Below are 20,408 nucleotides of genomic sequence, written 5' to 3' on the forward strand. Positions count from 1 at the left end.
CTGTAAAGTTGAAAATAAAAAATAGTATAGCCATTCTCTCCATCTGAGTGGCATTAATAGATGAAAGCATCAAACACCAGTGAGATTCTTGAGTGTTATTCTGATGAAATATCTGGACATATAATAGAAGGCACACAGCGTGTGCATCATTAGCTGTAGATAGGTCTAAATGATCTAGATGGACATACCAATTTTAACTGTACTTGTTTTTCTCCTCTTTAAAACATCCCAGTCATTAGATCAAGGAATAAGGCAGTAGTACTATGCAGCCCGGAAGGTCAGCCTGCCATTATAAAAAAAGAGCAGTGAGTCAACAGACCAGAGGAGAAAATGCATTCATTCAGTCTGTTCATTCAATAGCTAAGAGTGAGGGATGAAATTTCAGAAATCAGGAATGACTGATGAATGAAAAAAAAGAATTGTTTGCTGAAATGATAGGAGAAGGGGGGAAGCTAGAGATTTAAGTCACCAAACATGACTCACTGGATAAATTAATCCCAATATATAATTTCAATCTTCTATAACAGTGAAGAAAAGCTGTACGAATTGGTGGAATCATTCATTGGAAGCAATTTATCATAGGATTTTTTTTTTGTTTGGGGCTTTTTTTGCAAACCTCTTAAAAAATCTAATCTTCAGCTGCTCAGTCAGGGTCCTGAACCTGAAGGTAATAATTTGGTAATTCCATTTCCCATCCCTCATTCACTGCCTTTTTTGTAGAACAACTTTTTAATTATCTAGCAAGCAGCCGCAGATACAAGTGTTTGCCATTTCCATTCTCCCATACCATCTGCTTCACAGGAAAAGAGAATCCCTTGATGGGCAGTCATGGAATAACCAAACCACACCGCAAATTTAGGGGTGGGTCTTTCTGTATAGGCAATCAAGACGTCTGATTGCAGTTCCCATAGCTCTGCGTAACCTGGCTTATACCAATCCTCCTTAAATATTGATAGCAGTCAAGTTGTGATGATGTAGATTTCAGTGTAGGCTCAATACATCATCCCAAGAGCTGATAATTTGTGGCTGAAGTCCATGGTACCACAGCGGGCCTTCTACCTGGGCTCAAATTGGCTAGATAAGACCCAGGTCAGGAAAAGTGCTTGAAGGAGGTGATGTCTCTGTGGGGCACGATGCAGACTCGGCTTCAGTTTCCATTCCCAAGTGTTAATATTATTCTGGTCATGAGGATGTGAAAGGAAGGCTTTCAGGGAGAGACGGTATTTTTTATTATGCCAACAGATATGCTTGCTTAAAAGGACACACTTCCAGACACACATGCCTTTTTTAAGGTCAGAAGGAGAAGCTGCAAGTTTCAAGTTAAATCTAAGTGTCCCTGAGTATGGGAAATTTATAACTCAGTTATTTTCCCATCCTATGGCTTTCTGTATCCTTTTAAAAACTCTTCCAAACTTGTGCATCTACTGATACCTGATGTATGTGCCTTCTGCAGATGAATTATGAGCTACAGAAAAATGTACATGCAACAAAAAATTCCCCTTTCTTCTACTGAATATCCATAACTCTCACATTGCCAAGAAAGACCTAAAAGTGGGTCATGGTCTTCCTAGCCTAAACCTTAACAGTGCTTTACTTATGTGATACAGCTGTCACCAGTCCTTCAATCCTTCTTTAATGGACATCTCTCAGTGTACCAGCTTACAACCATAGCTGCGGGGTTTTTGGCTATAAGAATAGATTGATCCTTCCGCAATCATCTGGCAAACACAGTGGTGCTTGGGTAACAGATGGAGAGGGGGACATATTGGGGAACATGACCATGTTGGGGAGCCCCTTGCTGATGCCGACTTCAACGAACTCTCACTTCCTCAAACCCAGCATTTGAAAGGGAAAGTCTGGTTTTTTTCCTCTAAAAGACTCCAAAACATAAGGCAGTGGATTTTCTACTGTTAATCTTGTATCCAAATTTTTTTCTCTGTGCTAACAGATTGACCTGAAAGAGCAGGATCCTAATTGCTCAGAGATAAACTAATTGAGTGGTCTCTTGGGCTCTATTTGGTACAACAAACTTCAATAGAGTTGACAAATGTCGATCCATAACACAGGATTAATAGGGCTGTGCTTGGCTTCCGTTTCAGTTTTCCATTTGCTCCTTCGGTCTAACTAACACTGTGATTGCTTTGGGAAAACTGACAAATCTTTGCAGTTAATGATGCCCTCTAGTAATTTATCAAGCAGGGTTTCTAAAATAAAAAGGGCACAAAGAACAAAACGTTGTTTCTGTGCTAAAGGAAGGAGAAATCCTTCTCTCCAGATCCTGGAGAGCCTGGAAGACTTTGCTCCTCCACACTGTGCAAGCTGCGAGCTGGAGTAACTCTTGCAGAATGTTTTTTTTCCAAAAGTGTTTGGCATTCTCCTGACTGTTTTCTGTGCATGTCACGGGCACTCTCCCATCCATGAGATGAGCAGCACATCTCATTGCTGAGCGCTCAAAAATTGCATGCACAACAGTTTGGGAGTTTGCTTTTAGAAGTTTGGCTTTTAATCTGTGGTACAATGAAGAGATCTGAAGAATGGGCCTTTTGTAGGGATGGGGAGGATGTACACCCAGGCTGCAACATAAGCACCCGTGCGGATAGTCTCGGTCCCGAGAGTGCCCTGCTTAGTTCAGCTGCAGTGCTACACCGCGTGTTACTAGTGAGACTCAGCCAGGCGGTTTCCCTGGAGTATCTCTGGGAAGCTCTGAGGAGCAGCTGTTATTAGCATGCAAAAGAAAGCATTAGAAATGCTTGATTTTATAATCAAGTGTTTAATCTGGGCCTGGGCTCAATGGCAGCAAAGTCTGAACTTCATGCCACTGGGAAATGGACTTCCCAGCTTGGTTCAACAAGCCCCACTGTGCTAACTCTATCAGCACACTGAAATGTAATTCTGAACTGGCAGCTTTCAAAACTCTTTATTTCCTGGAAAATGTCAACACTTCTGCAGAAATTCTAATTTTTCCTCAGCTTGATTTAAAATAAAGTTCCTAAATGGGAACATGGAAGAGCCAAATTGCCATTGCCAGTAATAGCTCTGTTCTGAGTGACATGGAGGGTCCACAACTGATCAGCGGGTTTCTGTTTCTATTGTGACAGCCGTACATCTGTCCATCATCCTCTTTATTTTTAGTACAGCTCTTGATTTTCTTTCTTAACATAACAGCTTTCACATTAATGCAGAATGAGATCAATTTTACCTATAGTCTTGATAGGAAACAACTGCCATTAAGCTATAGAAATAGCTAATCGTTATATCTTAGCAGCAACTTAAGCACATTGCCCAATCTCTGAACCTGGATCTTAACGCAAGCTGGCGGAGACTTGGCAGGAAAAATCTGGTGCAGCTGACAGGCTTTTCTTCTCAAGGGCCATGTTTGTACTATATGAAATGGGGTGGCAGAAAAGCTCTGTAACCTAATGTCCAGAAAGCGTTTGGGAACCTCCCCAGAGCTGTTGTCCGTGGCCAGGTCTGTGCTGCTGCCCCAGGCACTGGTGGAAAGGGAGAAGCAAGTGGGGCTGGTGTCTGCTGGAGACACGACTTTGCCCCTCACAGCCCATTTTCTACACCAGTTTTATGCTTCTTAGGGGTGATCACCAGTAGATATCTTTCTGGATGGTGCTGCTGACGGTTGGGCAGCTTCATGGGAAGTGCTGTGTTGCCTCCAAGGTGCAGTTAAGAACATGAGCTCACCAAGCTGGTGGAGCGTTTGCTGAAGGTGAGCTCACAGGGCACACTTGATTGATTGCTTTCCTCCCTCTGAATGTAAAAGTGACTGCGGGACTGATGCTTTGTCCTCCGTTCAGGTGCTCGTGAGGATTCACCCGTTCAGAAGTGGGTACCACATCAACTCTCCAGCTGCTGGGTCTAAGCTCAATTAGTATAATGCATCTTTGAAAACCGGTCTTAGATGGAGCCATTCCACTTGCCCAAGTTTGGACAGCAGTTTCCCCTCTGACCAGCAGCCAGCTGATGCATGTCCAGTCCCTCTGAGCCAGCAAATGTGAGGTTATTCCTGCAGCTGCACGGATGCCCAGGGCTGCCTGGGGTCCCTGCTCTCTGCTCCTGGCTACCCAGAGGCTGGGGCTGGTCCCGGCTCCCATCCCAGGTGTCCAAAACCTTATCACACATGGAGCATGGCTGACAGCAGGCAAATGGGTAGATCCACAACTAAATGGAAACATTCCCTTTATTTTAAGATTTTATGAAGGCTGAACTGAAACAGTATGCTGGGCGCCTTGCTGCCACACTGAGCTGAGCGGATGCAGAACATAGTAGAAATTCCCAATTTTAATGTCTTTAGCCTTTCACAAATGTACTTTATTCTCTTCTGGGGACTTTTTCCCCCTCGCTATGCTTCCTTCTTGGGGTGCATGCCTTTCTTTCTCACATATCTCTCTCTGCAGTGCCAATCTCAGATACTTATTTTTTCTTCCCCACAAAATTCCACATTACAGCCTGCAGACCTGTGAAGCAACATTTACACCTAAACTCTGGTACGCTTCATATCTTACTGTGTGAAAACATAAATGCCCTTGTCCTGTAATAACAGTCACTGAAAAGAGCTCCATGTTCATTATTTGAAGTGACCCATTTTGGAGAGAGCTTTGCCAGAATTATGAACTGCTGTTCAGGAAAGCAGGCAGTATAAGATGTCTCCGGGGGGATATAAAAGGGGAGAAGTCCTAAAATCACTAGCTGTGATTAAAATCTGGAGGGCCAGGATTATATTTCACCCTTAAGCTGTCTGCATCCCCCCCCCCCCCCTCAGCTTTTGATTGACAGATCAATCTTATTGCTTGTGTTCACGCCACCTTCTCCCTTGGCTGCCCAGTGCCCCGGTCAGAGCGGGGCAGGTCCAGCTGGGGCTTTGGTTTGCCCAGGGACTGCAGCCAGCTGGAGGGAGGGAGTTTATTCCCCAGAACACATGGGCATTACTCACTCGCTGCATTTTGGCAGCTCCCGGGATCCCCTCCCATACCGCAGCCCCGTTCTCCGCGGAGCTGTGCACGTGCACGACCGGACCCACGCTGCCACTCGCGGGTGCCACCGGGAAGAGCCCACACCACTGCACCGCATCCCTCGGTGCCGGATGAGCACTGGGGTAAAGCTCCCCTTGGCAGCCCGGATCCAGTGTGGTTCCCGATGGTCTGGCCAAGCCCTGCTGCAAAGCCCGGCTCTGGGTGCATTTTCCCACTGTTAGAGAGTAACATGCTGTAAATAGTACGACGTCTCGACCCGCTGGGGACCAGCGTGTTAATGCGATTGCTTTGGAAGGGTGCAAATTAACAACCCAGCACAGCTGGCTCCCTCCCAGTGCGGAGCCAAACGGGGGGCCTGGGGAGGCCACATAAGGCTGTGCCTGGCCATTGAAAGTGGGGATGGGGCAGATGCGAGGCTTGCTGTTTGCTGTAGCAGCTTTTTAATAAGCAGGCTAAAAATACAAAGTTGCAGTATCATTTGTAGGAGAAAAAAAAAGCCCAGAAAGGATTATTTAGTCAATCATCCTGTCTGTTGTGGTTAGGCCGTGGTTTAGATGCAGAAAACCACATTGCTGGAGGTCTTATTCTGCATTTTTCATCTGACTTGTAAAATCTGCCAGTAAATCTTTACATCAGAATCCGGACCGAGAAGCTGCTTGTTTTAATCATGGGATTTCACCAGAACATCTGACTCCTTCGTAAATCCAGAAGTGTGTTTACATATTTGTCCCCTGCAATGGATTTACAAATCCTATAAAACAGCGGAAAATCCTCCAACAGATTTACAAACTGAAAGGAACCTGAAACAAAAAACCAGGCTTGGCGAAGCATTACTACTCGTTTGTCAGGATTCGAAGGACTGACTCCAGACGAGGACAGCGATGGTTTCCCTCCGTGGGCAACCCTCAAGGCACCGAGCAGGCAGGGGAAGCTGCTGACTTCAGAGAGTAGGAAAGCAAAGCTGACAAGAAAGGCTGTGTTCAGAGCTAAGCTAAAGAGGCAAACAGGGAGCGGAGCAAAGGCGGCTGCAGAGCAACAGGCTCCTGCAGCACCGTTCTCTCATCTTTCATTAAAATCCCAGGCAAGTATTTTTAAGACACCTGATGGGGTGGAGGGTCCCATTTTCAGATGTTAACTTGAGCCCGATTTTCAGAGTATTAACCAGCTGATATTAAAGGCTCTCAAGCAGATACCCAAAACCTGAGGGCCTCTTCCTATTTGTTCTTAGTTACCCCGAAAACATCAACCCTGCAGTTTACAATTAAAATAATCAAAATAGACTTAATTGTTAAAACTGCGGAACATGTGTATAAAAAAGGCCACTACTCTTTGCCCATTTACCAAATCAAGTATTTAAAACATAATCTTTTTTGATATTGCTGTGAGTCCAGCAATATTTACCCTTTTCTTCTTAAAACTACAGTTCCTTGTAATGATATATAAACTTGAGTTTGCCTGCTCCTGGGAAAAGCTTGGGACAGGCCCACCAAAAGCAAAGTTGAGCGAAAGAGAAAGAATGTTTTTCAATGTATTTTTCAGCTCATACAAGTTTTTAAGCCTTAATTTCTAAAATCCTGATTTTTTTCGTTTCCTGCCTTAGTGATGATGTAATTAAATGTTTACACTTCCTGTAGTATATTTCCCAGTTGCAGAGTAGCAGTACCATGCGTACTAGAGCAATGGGACCTCACTAGGTCTAACATCTGGAAAGCAGTTTAAAACCATCATTTGGATCTCATGTGCACACAGGAGACAGCAGCTGTTTGTACACAGAGTGGTCAGAGGCGAACCCCTAGAAGACTGAGGCCAGTTAACGCTAAAGTGTTGGATCCCAGGGATGCTAAACCACAGTCCCTTTGCAGGGGTTAAAGCTGCCTTTCTGCAAAATCCTTCCTGTGACCGGAGAGAGACTATTTATTGTCAGTCTTGTACATAATTGCTGTTGTCATGCCCTTATCCTAGTAAAAATACTGCAGAGGATGTAGAGTTAAAAAAAAAATATATATTCATTTCTCATAAATGATTCCTGGGGCTGAAATGGAGCCTGCGAACATGGCCAGGAGCGAGGAGAGGGGTAAATGCATAGTTCAGGCAAAATGCTTGGGGGCATTTGCCAGGGAAATCTTCTGTGCCTCCTAATGCCTCCATGGCTTACATTTCCCTTCGCTGTTATCAGCAAAACACTACTTTTGGGGCAAATGGTGATAGGGAAGAGTGGATCCTCACTCCTCAGTCGTGCCTTGTCCCAGCACATGGTCCAACACCCTGGGCTGTCACATAGAAGCTGGTCAGTGCCGCGAGGTCTGTATTTGAAAGAGTGGGATTTCTTTTTCAGAGCAGTACTAGCAAGAGTCAGGAAACCTTCGCTGAATTATTAACTTGTCTCTGAAAACATCCGAAATGCAGCTCACAAGCAAGCAGATAGCTTCCCTTGATGGGAGTGTGGAAATGGGACACTCCTGTCCAGCTGCTCTGCTGCTGGAAAAGGGCTACTGCTGGGTGAGCCAGCGAGTTCATTTCCATTTTCATTAAGCTGAATAAAAGGCAGATAAAAATGCCATTAGAAGAAAATAGAATACAGTGTTTCAAATGTATAAATTTTAGCTCTTTACCATAATCGGACTGTACAGCATGCAACCTGGAAAGCATTAGGGAAGGAAAATGATCTTTATCACTATTTTCGTAAGAAATGTGGCTCATAGGGCATTCTTGTCCATGATTGCTCCTGGGCAGGAATTGTCAGGGTGGGAGGACAAGCTGAAAGCTGCAGGTTCATTTCTTCTTCTGAATTTAGTCAGAAATTCTTACTTTTTCCCTCTGACATTGGTCTAAGGACTGGGGTAGAGGTCTTTATTGTTTGAGTCTCTTCAAATACCTGCCCTTCAAAGCTTTAGGGTCTGGGGAGCAGAAGGACTCAGCATATTGCAGGCACCATGGCAGAGATTTGGGCATAAGAAACTTTGAAGAGAGGTGTCCAGACCTTGTTAAGCTAACCAGACAACACACTGTACAGGACAAAAGTTTGCTGCTGGGTTTGGTTATGCCATGGAAGAATCACACGGGCAAGGGTCTTGGGATTTCCAGAAGATGTGTGAGTCTGAAGAGATGCTAGAACAGAGGTATAGGGATGTGGCTATGGGGGTGGAGAGGCTGGCACGTTCTAGGAGGCTGGTTCATCCTAGCATTGTTTCCTTTCTTCAATTAAGTGGAGCCAAAAATACAACTCATCACTGCTGCTCTTGTTTTCAGTTTCGCATCTGATAACACACTAATGTGGCGCTCTCGGGTTCTGTGTTGTGTCTTCTGCATTAGAAGCAGGTGAGTATTTCTATATTGACAGCAATGGGGTTTATGCTGCTTTGTGTGTGAGGGGGTTAAATTCTTTTTTCATTAAAGATAAAGCTTCTGAGAAGATAAATGCCAGAATACAGCTCTTGTGAGTGAAAGTGACTTTAGCCACCACTATCCTTAATAAATATGCATTGCAAAATCATCTTAGCTTCCTCTGATTCACATCAGGGAGTTTAAATTTGCCATTACCGGGAACCTGACATCTGTAATTACAAACCTGCACAAGGAGACGGGAAAATGGTGGGATGAAGGAATGAACCCATTAGTATTTGGCTGCAAAATGTGTCCTGTTTTCAGAATAATTTAAAAGGTTGAAACACACGGTAGGTAAAAGCACAAAGTGTCACTTCATAGTTGCCGATAAATTCACGCAGTGATAGTCACTGACCACCCTACCGAAGCCTGATTTTACACTCTATCCTAGCACAGCCAGGAGCTGCAATGCCAAAGTAAATATAATTACCTGGGCAATAGCCCTGAACTTTTTCATGTCTGTTTTCTGCCTTTCCCAGACAGACACAGCAAAGCGCTGCAGGCAGAGGAAGGGATGGAGGGAGGGAAGGGTGAGGAGCCAGCAGCTTAGGCAGCGGGTTACCAGCACGCTGTGAATCCCAGCATCAGTTTGTAGACACCAAACTGCATTTCTTTTTGAAAGCCTTCCTGGGAGCAGAGGGTTGCTGGAAGATGCTCTGCCAAGGAGGGATTTCCTCAGTGTTTGCATCACACCTGATGAGATTTCACAGGGAGTCAGATAGCAAGATTAAAACAAATTAAGCTAAAAGGAAAGGAGATGGATGGGAAGAAAAGGGAAATCTCAGATATGATGCATGGGTGCTACAGTGGGAGGGAGAACAAGCTCAGATAGCCCTTCCCAGGTACACAATGACATTTTGCTATAAGAGGATGCATGACAAAGAGAGCAAAGCTTCAGACAGGTTACACATGCATGTTTTCTGTCTCTTTGGCTGCAAGCACTCATCGCTGCATTTAGGCACCTGTGGACATTTCTCCACGTTGTGTTAGTTGTGCCTCCTTGGGTTCTGCTCTGAGGCGAGACATCGTGGGAGTTGGTAAATACCTGTCACCGCAGTGTCAAAGGGCAGGACCTCTGCCAGTCAGAATGGCACTGCAGGCAATCGCCCCCCTCTGTTTTTCATCCTCTGAACTACAGTAATGTCTCAGGTATTGAGTTTACTGTAGAAAATCAATAAGGAGCACTCTAAGCTCAATGGAGTGGCAAGAGACAATTGCAGAGCTCAGGACACGTAATGTCCAGATGTGCCTTCTCTCCACCTGGGCCGTACCCATAAAAGGCTCTAATCTGCATCACCTTCTGTGTGGTGGTGTTTTTAAACACTAGTTTCCAGCTGCCGTCACAGCTTCAGTGCAGAAGAAAAGAGCTTTCTGGACGGGTTTGCCCAGCTTGGTTTTCCTTTGCCTTCTAGCTGTAGCCAGACAGGATTAATCCTGGGGATGCAGAGACAGCCTATAAAACTCCTTCTGGAGGTCCCCAGACCAGTCACCCCATGAGGCTGGGGATGCACTGAAACACCCAGTGTCATCCTTGCTTAGAATTTTTCATAGGTTGGATTATTTTAATTTGAAAGAGTGAAAGCCATGACTTGAAATTGCAGCTCCTTTCCTCTGTTCTCTGCAGCATGTGCAGTAATGGGATAATGTGTTTGGGGTTTTTCTTTTGCAGGGAGAGCCTTTCAAGAGTGCTCCCTGTTAGCCAGTTCACAGCACATCCTTGACAGGCATCCTCCTGCGCTGTCAAAGCTCCCCTGCTGCTGTCCAGGCAGTGAGGAGAAATGAGAGGAGCCTCTTACAGCACAGAGACATGCATGTGCCCAGAGAAGAGGGGGAGCATTTCATCAGCAAAGGCTGGGAGAAGGGCAGGAGCTCTGGCCAGGGGTGGTTTGGGAGGAGCAGGGGGTTTGGGAGGGAGAGTGCTGGGCTGGTAACTACAAGTGTCCCTGGTCACTTTTGCAAACTGCCCTCTGGACTATGGAAGGGAACTGAAAAATCCTGAGTAGCTTCATGTCTGCTGCAAAATCCTCAGCTGTGTCCATCTCACCCCTGTCTGGTATTGACTTCACTGTCAGCCGGACTGCTGGGCTCTGGGTGATGGGAGTGAGGGACCCAGCTCTGCCAGGGGGTTTGCACAGCAAAACTCCTGTTGTGTCCAATAAAGAGATCAAACAGAACTCCTGCCTGCTCAGCACAGCAGACTGGTTGTTTAAAATAACTGAGAAATACGCAGTCGAGCCATAACTTTCCTGAGGTGATCCTGAAGGTTGCCCTGCACTGTCTCCGTGAAGCCAGTGGGAACCATGAAGCCTTGCACTTTGGTCGTAACATTTTACTCCCAGTGATTAACCCTGACATGAGGCATCATCAGATTCCCAAAATACTGTCAGTGACCCAAGCTTGGGCTGGTCCTGTAGGCTCGTGGTTGGGATGCTCATGTCAGAAGCATCCAACACAGAGGGGATGGCAAATACCTCAGCTGGCAGCCCCTGAGAGCCCAGCATGGATGCAGTGTCCTCTATGTCAGCCTTGAGCATGGACAAGGCTTGACCTCATGCCTCCAGCTGTAGCAAGATCCTGTTATTTCTTTGCCATGGAGCCCCAGGGCATTTTGGACTGCCTAGATACATGCAAGAGGCCTTTTACACAGGCAGAGTGGGCTGACAGATGTGGCACAGGTCCTGCAGAAGACCTATGGCAACCTGGAGCAGCCGCTGGACATGGAGGGGTTGCCTAGAACATCTCACATGGCAGGGATAACCACATCAGCCCAGAGCTTCAGCCTCTTCTCCTTGTCCCTGTGGAGGGAGGAAGGTTGGAGCTGAGACCAGAGGTGACCACACCATCCACCTCAGCTGAATGGGACAGCTCATGTTTTGCCTGCCTAAATACTCAGAGATGATGCAGCTGTGGGAGAGAGACCTCTGGTCCTTCTTCAAGAGCAGAGGCAAGGGGACAATGCAGACGAGCACATGCTGTTTCCCAGGAGTGCAGCTGAGGTCACCAGCCCGATCTGTTAACGATGCTGCATTTCTCTCTGCCTCTCCAGCAGGCAGCTGCACTCCTGCATCCTGGTAACTGCACAAACAGCTGGGTAGGCACCATGCAGGAGCGACCTGGTCTGGGCAAACCCCATCGCAGCCCAGCAGTGCAGGTGAGTGGCATGAGTCACTCCCCTTCAGGGCAATGATGTTTCATCAGCAGCTGGAACGTCTTTGGCTCCCTTGCCTCAGGTGTGATGGATTCCCACCTGCCTCCTAGCAAGCACTGTGCCCAGTATCATCACCTGCAGCGTCATTCAACCCTGTAGAGTCAAGTGTAAAACCCTTAGACCGCAGGCAAGTTTTGCCCACACATTGCACTTGGATGAGGGACTCCAGCACTGTCAGAAGGATGGCAAGGCTGTGGGCCACGCAGCAGAAAATCACTGCTGGCTTTGAGATGCAGCAGCTTTCTCTGGAGGTGCAGCCAGTGTCGCTATAAAGGCCAGTGCCCCCAGCAATGCAGCACTGCTGTTTTCTGAGTGGTTTGTAGCTCTTGCCATACAGTTCAGTCCCTCTGACCCCACAGAGCCTGACAGCCACCACCATCCCTCCATCCTCTGCCGGTCCCAGCCCATCCTCTGACAGATCTCTGATGCTTGGGTGCATGGAGAAAGCTTTGAGAACTTAACCTGAACCCTGTGTCCTGGACAATCTCTCCTGTCACTGGTGGTGTGATCTGGACTACCCTGGTTCGTTCAGCTGGATTCAGGTGCCCTGCAAGCAGCCAGCACCCTTGTAGTGCATGTGTCTGTTCTCTCTCCATTCATTGAGACTCCCCACACATTAATGCATCTGCTCCAATCCTTCCTCTACTGCCCAGTGATAGACCTGACCTGTGAATCCCTCCTGTGACCGAGCAGTGACTGGTCCAGGAGCAGTCCCAAGTGCAGACTCTGCTCGGCACCTTTGTCGAGGAGTCAGGCCATCCTCATCCCAAAATACAGACTGCAGCTCCCTGTGTCCTCTGTCACACGGGACAATCTCCCAGGTATGATCCGGCTTAGCAAAAGCTGATTTTCCCATTAGCAGTATGGTAGTATTGTAAAGGAATTACCGGGCATGCATGTCTTTGAACAGCACAAGGACACTAGATGATAAGAAATTAGTCTCTCTGGGGGTCCTGGCTGAGCAGAGAGGGCAGGACCAAGCCAGGGTCCCTCATTTCCCAGTCTGGAAACTCTTAGCTTAGAGAACAGTCCTCCTTTAAACTGGCATCTGCCCCTGAGCTTTCCCTGAGAGCACTCAATGACTCTGCTACAGCTCTCAGACAGGGTATCCCCAGCAGGAGTCAAGTGCTTGCTGCAAGATGTATGTTTCAAGTCATGCAAAGGTTTATGAGCACAATGGCATTCACAAATCCAAAATGAAATTCATGAGCTGAGAGAGATAAACCCCCAAGGCTGTCAGAAGGCGCTACCCCAGGGAGAGGGGACAGTACACTGACCCGCTGATTGGAAACGTGTGAAGAAGGGCGGTCTGGCCCCCAGGAGACTGTGTGTTTCCCCCAGGAGCCTGGTGCCTCCTGCTTTGATAGCTTTTCCTGAAATATAGCCTTATGCACGTCACTCTATCTTGTGGGGACAGAAACATGCATACTTCTCCTGGGGTGCGCCTGGGGGATGCTGATGCAGTCAGTGAGAAAGTGGTTTCATCGATGGGATGCATCCGTCTATCTCCAGCCACTGTGGTTCACAGGCAGGTAAAATGTGTTCCCCTCAAACTGAATATTTTTGCAGAACTGTTCTGCCACTTTACCAATCTTTCAGCCCTATTCATTAAAGCTATTTGTTACCATCTCTGCACAGCCTCTGGGCTTGTCTTTCTGCCCAGGACAGGGTCGGGAAGAAAACAGGACCCAGTTCTCACCCTGTTTTGCAAGGCTGGGAAGCAAGTACCCAAAGGAGACTCTCAGCAGCCTTTTCCCCTCATCACCTGCCTTCCTTAAGCATGTTGATTTTGGAAGACAGTACTGAATTCTGACCATGGTCTCTAAGGCAGCCAAAATGCATAACCATTTGCAGGATGACACAAACCCAGTGCTTCCAAAACATTCCCAAGCTGGAAGGCGGCAGCTGCTGAATGCACCATACACAGGCACTGCCCATGATGAAAGGAGGCATTGTGGACATCTGCTTGTGATCTGAGAGGTCTGGACAGTGGTGTAAGAAAAATGTGTCACTATGGGCATCAAACTTCTCTGCTCATGTTCTTACTGTGGCTTAAGCTGTCTGAGATCTCTCTCCCATTTATCTCTGTCCAAATTCCATCTTTTTCCCCATGAAATCACTGAACCCAAGGGATGCTTCCTGCTTCTTGATGGTGTGAAGAGAGTAAAAAGTAAAGAAAGCTGGTGAGCAGGTCATTGGGAGAGGCACCTGTATGGCATCCCACGGCTGTTGCGATGGTGGTATAGGGGCTGCCGGGGTGCTGCTGGCCATCCTCAGAAACAGGAGCACTGGGGCAGGAGGGCCGTCACGCAGACAGGAGAGGGAGGGGGAAGAGGTCGGCTGGTGGGGTCGGGCAAGAGGAGCTATTTTGGACTTGCTGGGCAGCAAGAAGCCCATGTTCGAAAGCAGTATGGGCAGCTAGGGGAGAAGTAAAGCAGCACAAGCTCAATGGATTGACCCATGTGAGTTGAACGGACAGAAAGCGGCTCAGCCACCTCCCACACAGCTGGCTGCTGCTTTTAGCATCTCTGCATCCTATGTTGATTGCTTTGGGGAAATCAGCACTGACTGACAGTTAATGGGACCTGGACGTGTTTTATCAGATCCTGACAGGCCATAAAAGAGGAAACTGAAAGATTATACGAGCCCCAAGGCAGGAAGGTGAGAGATGCTAGCTGTGAGAATGCCAGACCAAAACCACAACTGGTCTCAAGATAGTTAAAGTCATTAATGACACAACCCAGGATGAACATTTGTATACAACAGTGCTCTTTTCTGAATCACAGACCTCCCAGGCTTTTTGGACCGTATCTGCAGATGGAGCACAAATTGGCAACAGCAATTAGAAAGGCACCTGGGAGATGAGCAGAGTGCTCATGAAATGCAGAGAAGCACCGAAGCAGATCTTCCAGTGTTTCAAGTGTGATTCTGGGTCCTGAGGGTTCAGACCACAAGATCACTATTGACTCCTTCTTGGATGGCTCACGGGAGTGTTGGGAGGCTGAAGCTGAGACCTGTGTTTATCTGTGCATCAGGCTCTACGGGAACCTGCTGCTGTAACAAATGAGAGCTGCTTATTAATATATCACGAGTTACAGAAAGAGTCTAATAAATGTGCATCACGTGCTAAACACTTACAGGTGTTGGGGCTGAGCACTCATCACTCCAGAAGAGAAACAATTATTTACACACACAAACAGGAGTTTAAATGTAAGGCAGACTATAACCATACAGATGAAAGGCAAGCAGAAAGCCACTAGACCCACGTACAAAGCCTGGGATGAGTGGCACATTGCAGGAAAACATGAGTGTATTTCACTTGTAGGATGTTGAATATTATCTGTGACAATATTAGGTTCAACCAGACACCTCTAGAGAGGTATATAGGTCTTGCCAAAACCTGTGTAAAGACTGGGGCTCCTGGCAATGGCCTCTGTGGTACAGGTTTCCTGCAGCCCTGGCGAGCAGGGAGATGTAACAGAAGGCGATAGTTGCATCCATCTCGTATCCAGAGAACGCATTTGCATGATGTTCAGAATGCTAAAATACACTAGCTAGCTGAAGAAAGTGACTTTCACATGTGCTCAGTGTGGCCTATTTTTGCTCTCAGTAAAGTCAATGGCAAAACTCCAGTTTGTTAATTAAGAAGAGATTAGTAGGGGTCATGCCCAAAGCTTTCATCCCCACGCTTCTCTTTAACTATTAAATTGCTTACAATCAAAAAAGGACTCCATTACACCTATATACAGCCTACGAGGCCCACACTCCTAGACAGCCTTCCTCCAAGAAATTAGATGAGAAAGATATACTGAAAACCATTATTACAGCTTGGATACGACTTCATCAAATAAAATTTCTAACGCGTATTTGACAATCAGACAGTTTCCTGTCCCTGAAAGTCAAACTTATCCTACAAATAATTTGGGCCTGACTTTTTGAGCTGTCAAGTATCTGAAAACCCAAGGAAAAACTCAGTTGTTCAGCACTATGGAAAATCAAACTCATTAATGCAATTTTCTCCCCTTCCACAAATGAAAAAAATAATTCAAAAGATTTGGAAACAATATCATTCTTCAACATAAACTGTGGATTATGGTTCAGAAAGAAAACAGAAAAGAGGGGAGCAAAATGTTATTTAAATTTGTGTCATGTGTCATTTTTCTCTTGCTATTAAATTCAACGGAAAACAAAGTCCACTATCATCAGAAGCGATTGTTATGGTAGAAACATTTATAAGGTACAATGACTATAAATGACCCACTTTTCCTTGAGCAGAGTGGAAGGAAAATACTGTTAAAAATAGTTTCTTAGAGGCTTTGGCAATAAATCCAGTACTGAGAACCTATTGAACCCAAACAAGCAGAGCTGCTGGTATGGAGGGAAGGGCCACCAATTTTGCAGTCAAGAGCTAAAGAAGATCTTCAGGCAATGTTGCCATTAAAATCACTTACCAAGGTCCCAATAGCACTATTTATGCCTTTGGAAGGACCAATTGAGTTGAAGTTAATGGGCTGTCTGCTCTCCGCAGCCTGAACCAAGCTGTGGATTTCAGCCATTGGTGATGGTTGCTTCACATGCAGGGGAGAAGTTTGGGCTGTTCACTTTTGGCATCTTGGATGTCAGGGCCAGCCTTTTACTCTGGGAGACACCCTCAGGGAAATATGACTCAGGATCAGGCTAACACTTGGACTGAATGACCAAACTCTTATACAAACCCCTTTTCTTCAAGAACACAAGCTCTTCCTTCAGACTTAAAATGGAGCAGCTGATGGCAGCGTGGGCCGGAGCCTTTCTGGGCAGTAGAGCACAATGAAACAGGTCTAGATCAGCCTCCTGGCCCAGCCTCTCAAAGCTGAGCACCTCCTGTGTCAATGAGAAATGACATATCTGGGTGAAAGATATATAGTTCTTCAATGCTTTGTTGCTCCACGTTACCACCAGACACTAATTTGGGCTGTTTACAGAGTGGAGTGCCATAAGCGGACCCAGGGTGCACAGCATCACTGTACTCACCAGCAGCTGCAGGTGACCTGCTGTCGTGAGCATGGCATGCTCTGCCTTGTTTCCTTTGGATCCTGATCAAGCTATTTCCAGCTCTTTCTGCTCACAGAGAGGAGATTTTTAGTCCAGAATCTGTAATGAGTTCCTAGGAAGAGCACAGATGCAAACCCTGCTAGCTAAGCCAAAAGAGACTGAATACCTGACCGCGAGGACTTGGAAGAGGACCTTGGGGAGTCTCCAAAAACAAGGGCCTGAACATCTGTGAAATGGGGGACAGGGAGGGGTGACCTGAGCAACCTGTCTTTGCCTCTGTTTCCGTGAGCTGTCACCACTCGAGAGTGTCACCAGCGTTATGGTTTGAGCTGGGCTGAGAAAACAAAAGCACATTAACCGAGGACAATCTTCTCTCGATTTCCCAAATCACTGGCTATCACCATGTTGACTTAATTAATTGTCAACATCTATGTAATTAAGCAGTAACATAAATGATTCCCTCTTGGTGTTGATGAAGATAATGAATAACAATCATGGCTGCTTTGTTTCACAGCACTAATCTGTTTTGAAATATACATTGATTTTATTTTGATTAGGACTAAACCTAGTTTCCACTCTGCAAATAAACCTCTCTGATTTGAGTAAATTGCTGTTGGCATTTACATTATGATAATCAGCTCAGAATCCATCTGATCAGCTGCTTTCTTACTGTGTGTCATTTGCTTACTTCTTAGTCCACTATAATTATGATGTTGTACTTCGGAATATTTAATTATGGTCTCCTTTCTTCTTTGCTCTATGGTTCACATTTTCCCCATTGCCATCATTATCCATGGAGTACTCCGTAACTCTGCAAGCCCCATGCTGGCTCATGCAGGCTCCTTCTCAAGAGCTGATTTCACACTGGTGCCTCTGACAGTGCTTCAGATGACCTGGGGGGCTGCCTTCCCCAAGCAAAGCTCAGTTTCAAGGTTCTGGCAAGAATGGAAATATGTGAAGACTCCAAAGAAAAACAAAAATCGTGTTTGTTTTGCACTGACACTCCATTTCCTGTTATTTTCCTGACTCCTTTGGGAAATCCCAGGAGTTGGAGCCTGGTACCAAACTGCCTCAAAAATACCTTGTAATTATTTCACTTGTGCCCATGGAGCTGCTTCTGCCTCTGTCCCAGCCTCCCTGTCTACTCCATGCCCAGTCCCATGCCACAGGGCCAGGTCACTGTTGAGCACAGCAGAGGTGGGTGCCCAAGTTTGGATCCCAGATCAGGCACCAATGTTGTAGGTACAATCACTGTACACAAGTATTTCATTAGAAATGGCTGAAGTTTTCACACTGTTTTAGGGCAGAGTGCGTATCCAGCAACACTGAGATATTTTTTCACCTCAGTGTTGAACTCTTCATTTGAATTATTCACAACATTCAGTTCTGGCATTTTCTAAACAACACTTTTTCCTGTTTGAAATTACTTCTTTTTTTTATTCAATATTTTTATTGATTTTTTTAAGAGGAGAAACACATCCTCTTCAACAGTTCTGTTTTCAGATTTTCCATTTGAAATGATCACAAAAGATCTATTTTTCTTTTGAACTGGAAGACAACTTATATCCAGAGCAGCCCAACAATCATAAATTTTTTGGCCCAGTAAGTTTAACCAATATTTTTATAATGCTCCTGTGGTAAAATGTTTCAATCATCCTTTGTCGTGATACTTCTCTTATCACCTTAAGCCAAACTATCCAACAAGAAGTTTCTTTCTGATGTTCAAAAATACTTGAAGTTCTTCAATATCATGGACTGGGAATGCTGCTGGCCTCAACCTTGGAGGAGGTGCTGGGGAGGCGATGCATTACTTCCTGCTGCCTTATTTTGAGACGTAAGTACAGCGTCTGTCCTTAAAACCTTGATCCCTTCCTTTGCTGATCTCTCCTCCTTTCCCAGACTCTGCTCCAGCCCTCCCCATGATCGTCAGCACTGTAGGGAGGCAGGAAAGTGGTGGGGTGGATAGGCTGGAGGGGTCCCAAGTCCAACCCTTGGCTGTCTCATCCCTCCCTGCTGCATTTCATCACAGGTATGTGCCTGGAGAGAGGCACACAGCCACAACAAGGTGGTCACTGTTGGGATTAAGTCACTCCGTTGACTGCTGTTGAGCTCAGCATCATGCTCTGAGTACTGATGTTGCCTTAACATGGTGCAAATGTGCTCGGGTTATCCTCTGCATGCTGCGGTGATGTGCAGCAACGCAGGGTGAAGGACTTAGTAGCTGTGGAAAACCAGTTCTGAGGTCAAGCATGAAGAGTAGTCCCGTGTCGTGTGGGGGAGAGGGGCAGCCCTAAAGAAACACAGACCTCCCCAGGCAGGTGACAAGAACCATTGTCACCTCACAGGCATTCAAAGCTGCCCTATCCTGAGCACCTGAGTGCAGGAGAGAGCATCTTCATTGGAAACAAGAGGACTGGAGTCTGTCACAGCTATCTCTGATTTCTAGAGACTGGGCTGCAGTCTCATATAAGCAGACCAAGTCCACCAGCATTGTTACGGCAGCCCTTTCCACCAGAGGAGGACTGGGCCAGGGAGTTATGGACACTGTGTTTCACCCCCCAAACCCGGGAATTATCTAAAAATTATCTTAGAAATTAGTCATAAAAATAATTTCACCGATCAGCTAGTCCATACTGTCAGCTTAGACTTGTTCCTGCAGGGAACAAGATCAGACTCCTTTCTTTCAGAAATGGGCTTCTGGAAAATTTCAGTGTCTGAGGATGAAGCATATGACCTGATCTGCAGCTAGATCATGTCAGCTTCTCATTTACGTGCACATGGATGGGAAGCGAAGGGTGCTTTTTCTTAACAACGGCAACCATTTCATCATCATGCAGACCCACCAGTGCATCTGAGAGAGAGATTTAGAACCAAAATGGCACCATAATTCTCATTGTTCAGGTCTGGAAACTGAGACACAGCACAGCACAATCACTCGTCCAGCACTGGGACAGACACCCCGTTTCTTTTCCAAAAGCGCTGTGCAGGGAGCAGCACGTAGTCAGAGGTAGAACGGTTTCCACCCACATAATGTACCTACCTAGGCACACCAGGTAGGCACCCTACCACTAGGAAGAATGAGTTAGACACTGTGATCAAAGTGAGCAGCAGAGCGATGGGACGGCCATTCAAGCAGAAAGATGAGTTCTATAATTTGCACCATTTATGGCCTGGGGCATGCAGAAGCAAGCTTAATGCATAGTGAGGGGCATCACAGAGAAAAAGAGGCTTTGAAAAATGCAAAGCCAAACTGCAAGCATTCAGGGAAATCTGAACCCTTCACTTCAAAGCATTTAAAGTCGGTGTTACAGGGCTATTTCTAGAAACGTTTCCATTCTGTCGCCTGTTGTGCGCAATCTTTGTTTAACTCAAATTCCCTCTCAGACACAATTTTTTTATTTCATGCTTGAGTTCTGCTGCTGGTTCTGGGAGAAGAAGTGTTGTGTCTGTGAACAGATGACACCACGAGGTCCTGCTGGAGTTGTAAGGACACACAAGCCCTGCCGACACATCCTGAGGCTGCTGCTCTCCATACCGACGTTGTGTTCTTCAAAATACTGCATCCCTTTCTTGAGTTGTTGCTTGTCGAATCCAGAGCCTGGTCTAGCTTGGAAGCAACAGTGGAGGGGACAAGAGGTATGAATTTTAGCTTTGGTTTCCCACCTGCACGTTACACCAGCACGCCTCTGAGACTGAGAGCAGGACAACAGCAATGACAGCCAGAAACTAGCCAAAATTTGGGTAGGGCAAGCTAAGGTCTGCCTGCATTTATCTGTGTAGACATGCAACAAAAGAGGGAA

Source organism: Pygoscelis adeliae, unplaced genomic scaffold (genome assembly GCF_000699105.1).
Source record: "Pygoscelis adeliae isolate BGI_AS28 unplaced genomic scaffold, ASM69910v1 Scaffold72, whole genome shotgun sequence".
NCBI lineage: Eukaryota > Metazoa > Chordata > Aves > Sphenisciformes > Spheniscidae > Pygoscelis > Pygoscelis adeliae.